The following is an 8,566-nucleotide window of genomic DNA, read 5'->3' on the forward strand; positions in this document are numbered from 1 at the left end:
ATTGTTTGTTTTATTTTCCTTGAAGTTACTAACGCGTGTATTTTGTTATTAGAAAGAGGTACGAGGCATCCAAGTAAGTACTTTAATGGTTTAATTGATATTATGATATAGAAATCATGCTTAGATTGTTATTTTAATTCCTAGTATCATGTTAGGATGTTTTCCTTAATTTGATGTTTAGGGTGACAACAATAAATTGCTAGTATTATGTCTAGGGTAACTTTAATACTAAGTATGATTAAAAGTATGATGCCTTTTATGTTCTTCCTAATATTTATGATTGTTAGTATCATGTTAGGGTTAAAGTTTTGATTTTTATATGCTTAGTGACATGCTAGGGTTTTGTTATTAATCTTGTTAGTATCATGACTAGGATCTTGCTATTATTATGCTTTAACATGATTATTGATTATAATTATTATTATGATGATTATTATAATTGTTATAATTATTGTCATGATTATGTATTATGTTGCTTGATATATATATATATATATATATATATTATTTATTGCTTGATCACGCCTTTTTATGCATGCTTAAAGGGAATTGGTACTTGTAATCACGCTTAAAAAGATATTAATAATCTTGTTTAGGGTTAATGTGATTATAATTCAAGTGATCGCCAATAATAGTTTTGTTTGTGCATTAATATTCAACCAACATAGATAAACAGGTTTAGGGTAACCTAATGATTGCATGTTAATCAGAAAGCGCACATGAATACGATCAGAATAAAGTAGAGGCCTATTATTAGGGCAGGTTCAATCTCTTTTAGGTTGGATTTGTACCTTCATCCCCGAACTACCAGTGATGGTTCAAGACCTATTGGAGTTGGCGATCTCTTGGATCGTTAAGGGGTGTAACCTTCACCTCGTGAACGGTTTACAAGTTCCTAAAAAACTTGTTGGCAACTCTTTTGCTCTAGCTTCCTTCCCTTTGGACGCCACCATACTTTAGTGTATGATCACAGTGGGGTTCAAGCTAGGGATTAACACTTGAAATATTCCCTCCAATAAGTAACCCTAAGCAATGAAAGAGATGAATGTAAGAGTTGAGAAAGGGCCTTTGATTTACCTTTCGAAAGGATACATCCACCGATATTGAACAGGTCCGCATAACTTGCCCTCATATGGCAAATGAATTGGTAAATGCTCCATGGAGTTGAAGAAAGATGGAGGGAAAACCTTCTCTAGCTTGCACAGGATCTCAGCTATGTTTTTTTCCTATCGCTCCATGTCGCTAACTATAATTGTGTAGCAACATAAATCGCGAAAGAATTGGCTTATCTCTGTAATTGCATTCCATATATGGCTAGAGAGCAATTCTCTCAAAGCAGTGGGCAACAACCTCTCCATGAACACGTGACAATCATGGCTTTTCATTCCATGTAACTTACCTTCTTGTAAATCAACGCATCTGCTCAAATTGGAAGCGTAACCATCAGGAAACCGCAGCTGTTTGACCCACTCACACAAAACCTTTCTTTGTTCCTTTTCAAGAGCAAATGGAGCCTTTGGCATGAATTCTTTTCCTCTATCATCCTCTTGAAGATGTAGCTGGGGCCGTTTACAGTATTTGGCAATGTCATTCCGAGCTGATGGCGTGTCACAAGATAGCTTTTTCACGTCCATTATAGTGTGAATCAACTGATCAAAAAAGTTCTTTTCAACGTGCATGACATCTAAGTTGTGACGAAAAAGCAGATGTTTCCAATATGGAAGGTCCCATAGAGTGCTTTGGTTGAACCACCCTTTTTTTGCATTCTTGAGATGTTTCAGTGCCTCGGGGCCATCTGTTGCCTTCGGGAGGTTTTTCACACATTCCCACAGTTCCTCTCTAGACATAATGTGAGGTGGTGAGCCTTTTTCCACTTTGTTTTTACAAAATGCATTTTTACTATTTCGAAAAGGATGATTTGTCAAAAGGAATTGACGATGGCAATCAAACCAAGAAACCTTACCACCATGTTCGAGCCAAAATGCTTTGCTTTTCTCCATGCAATATGGACAAGCCTTCTTACCGGCTGTGGTCCAAGAAGATAACATACCATAAGCCCGGAAGTCACTAACAGTCCATATGATGGCTGCTCGAAGATTGAAATTATGTTTTCTCGAAATATCGTAAGTATTTGCCCCAACTTCCCACAACTGTTTAAACTCGTGTATGAGCGGTTGTATGTAAACATCCAAGTTTCCCTTAGGGTTTTTAGGACCAGAAACGAGTAATGAAAGAAACATGAACTGTCTTTTCATACACATTGACGGAGGCAAGTTATAAGGGATCAAAATGACAGGCCAACAAGAATATTGTCCCCCGAACTGACCATGTGGAGCAAATCCATCCGTACATAGGCCAAGTAGAACATTACGAGGTTCAGAGGCAAACTCAGGAAAGCAACTATCAAGGTTTTCCACGCTTCACTATCGCTAGGGTATGCCATTGTGCCTTGAACTCAAGGATTTTTAGCATGCCATGTCATTTCCTCGGAAATGTTTTTAGTTGCAAAAAGCCTTTGCAGCCTAGGTGTGATAGGGAAATAAAATAGAACATTCAAAGGCACTAAGCTACCTTTAGAAGTCTTCTTGTATCGGTCGCTGCCACACACCCTACATGTAGATAATTGAGCATCATCTTTCCAAAACAAAATACATCCTTTCGGGCATGAATGAATCTTTTCATGGGGCAGCTCTAACCCCTTAAAAATTTTCTTGACCTCATAGAATGTCTCAGCCATGTGGTTGTTGTTAGGAATAGCTTCATTAACCAAAGAAGAAAATTCATCAACACATCTGTGCGGCAAATTATACTCGCACTTTAGGCTAGTGATTCTAGAAGCCATCTCTAACACGGATAATGAACTCCCTTCGTATAACGGTTGTTCAAAAGCCCTTAACAAATCAAAAAATGGCTTGGCTTGTGCATTAGGCTCCTCCTCTAATGAAACAACCGCCTCTTCGGAATGCCCTTGATCTTGAGACTGACCAAATACATCCAAAACCATTTCACGATATTCATTTGACTGCCTTCCACGAGTTCCTGGAAACCCTTCCCCGTGACACATTCACTCATAGTAATTAGGTAAAAAACCACTGCGATACAAATGAAGTTTAACCGTATCCGCATCCCAAAGACGTTTGTTTTTTCATTTAAAACATGGAAACCTAACTTCATTCGGGTTGCTACTCTCGGGATGATCTTCCACATATTTAAGGAATTCATCTACCCCCTTCAAGAACTCAAGATTAATATAATTCCTAACCTTCCTTTCGTACATCCAACTACGTTCTTTTCGTTTCATGATTACAAGTTCTACACAACTAACACATATGCAATTAATCACATTAGTCAGAAAGCACAATATATATTCATTATAGATCAAAGTGTTATGGAAATGCAAATGAGAAGAGAAATGATTTCCAAGGGTCCTTATCACTCCAACCTAACCCATCCTTGGACGTTCAATCTCACTAGTGAATTTATGCCAGGATTTCAATTCTATGGAAAATCCGGCAGCATCTCCTTACAGTTTCCCAAGTACACGATATAGGCGATTAGAAACACCTATATATGTACCTAGAGAACATTGTAGAGAAATGAAAAGCAAGGATCTTCCTTAGAATTAAAATAAAGGAATACATTCACCACCTAAGTGAGAATAAACGTACAAGGATAGTCCCAACCAGGGACTATTCAAGACATACTCCTAATATGTATGCCTTGAAGGGGTATCTAGGTATATTATTATGCAAATGATTTATTTAAAAATTTATATACTTAACTAACATACATAATATTAAACAAATATATCAAGATTAAACTAAACAAGAGAAACATATCATAACACCATACTATTAATATAAACCGAATCAAACCAAACCAAAGTAAACTAACATATCATATTAAACTAAACCAAACCAAACTACCATTTTATATATTAAATTAAACTAACATATTTATAAAAAAAAAACTAAACTAAATTAAGATACTTTATATTAAAATAAATTAAACTAAAACACATTATATTAACATAAACTTAACTAAACTACATTATGTTAAACAAAACTAAACCAAACTAACATTGTTTTTTTAAAGAGAAGGGAGCAATTAATTAATTATAAGAGATGACCTATGTGACTAAATTAACCAAACTAACTTACATACATACATTATAATTAAAATCCAACACACTGTCTTATAACCAAACTAACATACATACATACATTATATTAGGGTTTGTAATTAACTAACCTTTAGATTTGCACTTCTTTTTAACAATTAAACCAACAAAATTGTACAAATCCTACAAAAAATTAAAAATAAATAAAATAGTTAAGGGTTTATAATTAAACAAAATTAAATTGAAAAAAAAAGGGGGAAGCAAAGGACAACTTACTGGAATTTTCAGCCGGAAGCAAAGTAGGTGCTTCAGTCACGGTGAGGGGACGGAGGTGCGCAGAGGCTGCGTTGTGGTGTTTAAAGGTTAGCCGGTGGTGGTTTTTTTGAAAATTAAAAAAAAAAAAAAAAACTTAGATGGCAACACTTACCTAGACGCGGCAGTTGCGTCGCCTGAAACAACCACCGGCGTCGGGGGAACTCGACAGCTCTCTCTTCCTCCTTCTCTTTCTCTTTCTCTTTCTCTTTCTCGTTCTCTTTCTCCTCTCTCTTTCTTTCACCCTTCTTTCTCTCTTTCGTTCTCGGCGGCGGGTGTGCGTCGACGGCAGGCGTCACTATGCGTCGCCGGCTAGAGTTAACGCGTCGCCGTCTACTTCTCTCTCCTTCTCTTTCTCTCTCTCCTTCTCTTTCTCTCTCTTCAGCTACTTCCGTCTTTCCCCCTATTTTTTTAGGTCAAGCCAAATGATTTAATTTTGGGTAATTTTAAAAAATAACACATAAATTCCGACGGAAACAATTCCGTCGTAATAATAACCTTCCGACGGAATATTCCGTCGTAAAGTAATTTGCGACGGAATATTCTGTCGGAAGGTTATTATTACGACGGAATTTTTTTCGTCGAAATATTTACGACGGAATTTTTTTCCGTCGGAATATTTACGACGGAAAACGCATCGTAAATAATATTTTCCGTCGCTACATTGCGACGAAACGTACTCCGTCGAAAATTGTGAACTTTGCGACGGAAAAAGAGGTCCGTCGCAACAATTCTGTCGCTATTTAGCCTATTTCTAGTAGTGTAAGTACAGAACTCTCAGCCTCACCTCGAAGCTTACAAGACTGTATGTAAAGCAAACAATAAACTCACCTAAATAACCCAACCCAATACAAGTGTACGACACCTAGTATGATAGGTAAGCAATGCACGAAATCAGAAACTAATATGACAAGTTAGAATCTTGGTAAACTTACTCAATTATAACATTGTGATTTCTCCACGCATAAACTCACAAAAACCTAAAACCATTTTGCTCTCTACTATTTATACAAGTATCACTCGTATAGAAAGTAGGTTTTCTAAAAGATAAATAAGTTAACTTAACTTATCTTTAAACACAGTTTTATGTAAATCAAGTGGAATAAAATCTTTTCCGGAAAATAAGATTAAAAAGATATTTATTAAAAAGATTTATCTTTTTAACAAACTGATTTAAAGAAAACAATCTTTTTAGAAAATATTTTCCTAAAATCTATCTTTTATAATTTTCCATATTATTTTATTTACCAAGCCAACTTGTCACGCTTCTAATCAATTTCGCGCAATAACCTACTTATCATATTAACAATAATCTAGAAGATAAAAACCTTAACTAAATATAATTGTCGCGCCACGCTTTTAATCAGGTAGATTACTTGGGCTCCAAGCTTATTAAATTCCACCAAAGAACTTAAGCTTGTTGTCTTCAAGTTCCTGTTAAGGAACGTTCCTGTTAGGGAACTCAGTTCTTGTTAGAGAACTCTTCTTCTGATTTGTTTAACTCCTTCAATAAAGATCTTTTCATGTCTTCTTAGTTCCAGATACTTCTTCCATCACCACGATCAACTTCACCTAAACTAATCAAACACTTGAAAACCTTTATTAGTTGAGTTTCCTTTAGTTTAAGTTCCTCATCATCAAAATCTTTATGCTTTAACAATCACTCGTGAGGAAATTAACCAACCCCTCAGGAGTGGTTTCACAATCTATTCCTACTTAGCCAAGAAATCCATTACTGTGACTCTATGCTCACGGGATGTGGCTAGTAGTTTCCATACATTTATCTCGATTTAGTCTTCTTAAGTTGTTTGACAACATCATTGTTTCTATGATGGGTATGGGAATTTGTTGGGTAGTTGTAGACACCCATTTGTGTCTCCCCAATGCCAAACCCAGTTATGAGTACCTTTCGCGTCGAATCATAATCGAATGAAGCGAAAGTGTGGAAAGTTTAGTGTTGCGGATAGTTTTAATTCCTTTTCTCTTCTCTCTGTTTTTGAAAACTTATTTTAAAAAAACAGCCAATCCAGTTTGGTTGGTCCATGATATGGGTCCAATAGTAGTGTAGTTGGATGGGGCTTGACAAGAGCTTTCCAACGATATATTATAAGCCCAATTCCGATGAATATTGAGGAAGTTATGGCCAATTTACCAAACTGGGCCCGGTTTGAGCCTTATATGCGGCCCAATGATCTAGAGGAGGGCCTAATATGATTTATCATTCCTAATGCAATTAGGAATGGTTTTAGTTTTCTAGATTCTTCTAGAAGGTTCTTTTCATTCCTAATTCAATAAGCATTAATAAATTGACTTTTGACTTTTCAGAGTTTTAATTAAAATCAAATAGCATTTTCGAGGAAATTATATGATTTTATCCTCCAGTACGGCAAACTTATTTGATTTTAGAAAACGCGTTAAAACCAGGCTTGGCGCCTGACCCCAGGCTTTGGCGCCTGGAACCAGGTTTGGCGCCTGGCGCCTGGCGCCAGTTAGCCAGGGTTTGCGCCAGCTCTGTTTTTTGTGCGTCAGACTCTGTTTTGATATGTTATCTTTTATTGGCTGATTTTCTTTATAAATAGCGTATTAAAAACTCAGTTTTCATGAACCAATTCTCACGAATTAACCAATTCTCATCATTCACGAGTTCTCATCTACAATCATTCATTAATTCTCTCATTCATTCATCTTTCTTTCTTTCTCTAAACTTTGTTTTCACATACAAAATTCCGCATTCACAAGATCTAGAAACACCTAGCCATATTCGAAGTTGCCTTCGCCCTAGACGTGAAAGGTTTATTTCTGAGGGTTTGTCCAAATCTCTATTTCAATCATTTAATTTAATTGTTTATTTATTATTTTCTTGAAGTTACTAACGTGTGTATTTTGTTATTAGAAGAGGTACGAGGCATCAAGTAAGTGCTTTAATGATTTTTATTGATATATATGTAGAAATCTGTTTACATTGTTATTATGATATTCCTAGTATATGTCTAGGGTATTTTATATTAAATATGATTCTACGATGCTTCTATGTTCTTCCGAATATTTATTGATGTTAGTATCATGTAGGGTTAAGATTTGATTTTTATTTCTTAGTGACATGCTAGGGTTTGTTATTAATCTTTTAGTATCATGCTAGGATCTTGCTATTTTTATTATGCTTTAATATTAACATGAACGTGATTTATGATGATTATTATTTTGATGATGATTATTTTATCTATGATGATATTATTATTATTACTATGATTATTATAATTATTCATGATATTTTTTATTATTTATTGTTGCTTGATATTATTTTTATTGCTTAGTCACGCCTTTATGCATGTTTAAAGGGAATTTGTACTTGTAATCACGCTTAATAAAATATTTAATAATCTTGTTTAGGGTTAATTGTGATTATGATTTCAAGTGATCGCCAATAATAGTTTATTTGTGCATTAAATTCAACCAACATAGATTAAACAGGTTTAGGGTAATCCTATTGATTGCATGTTAGTCAGAAAGCGCACATGAATACGATCTGAATAAAGTAGAGGCCTATTATTAGGGCAGGTTCAATCTCTTTTAGGTTGGATTTGTACCTTCATCCCGAACCCTTATTTGGTTCTAGACCTTATGGAGTTGACGATCTCTTGGATCGTTAAGGGGTGTAACCTTCATCCTATGAACGGTTTACAAGTTCCTAAAACTTGTTGGCGACTCTTTTGCTCTATCTTCTTCCCTTTTGGACGCCACCGTACTTTAGTGTATGATCACAGTGGGGTTCAAGCTAGGGGTTAACGCTTGAATTTATTCCCTACAGTTTTTGGCGACTCCGCTGGGGAGGATTTCTATTTTAATTTCTGAATTTGTTTCGGCAATGATTTAGAATGAGCGGATGAGACTCGAAAAGTTCTAAGTATTTCATGTACGTAATTTTGATTAAAATTATTGTCATACGCATAAAAAAGATCTCATTGGAAAGACCATCCGTAATGAGTTAAAAATATAGGATTTTACACGTAGGAAATTTGAGAAATATCTTTCACAACTAGGACTAAAATAACATCGCGCGAAACTGGAAAATTTTATCGAGCACAGAAAGCTGCTGAGGCATGTAGGAAGTAGAGTCAGGGGCCAGAGCTTGGC

The sequence above is a fragment of the Chenopodium quinoa genome, unplaced genomic scaffold (genome assembly GCF_001683475.1).
Source record: "Chenopodium quinoa cultivar QQ74 unplaced genomic scaffold, ASM168347v1, whole genome shotgun sequence".
In the NCBI taxonomy this organism is placed as follows: Eukaryota; Viridiplantae; Streptophyta; class Magnoliopsida; order Caryophyllales; family Amaranthaceae; genus Chenopodium; species Chenopodium quinoa.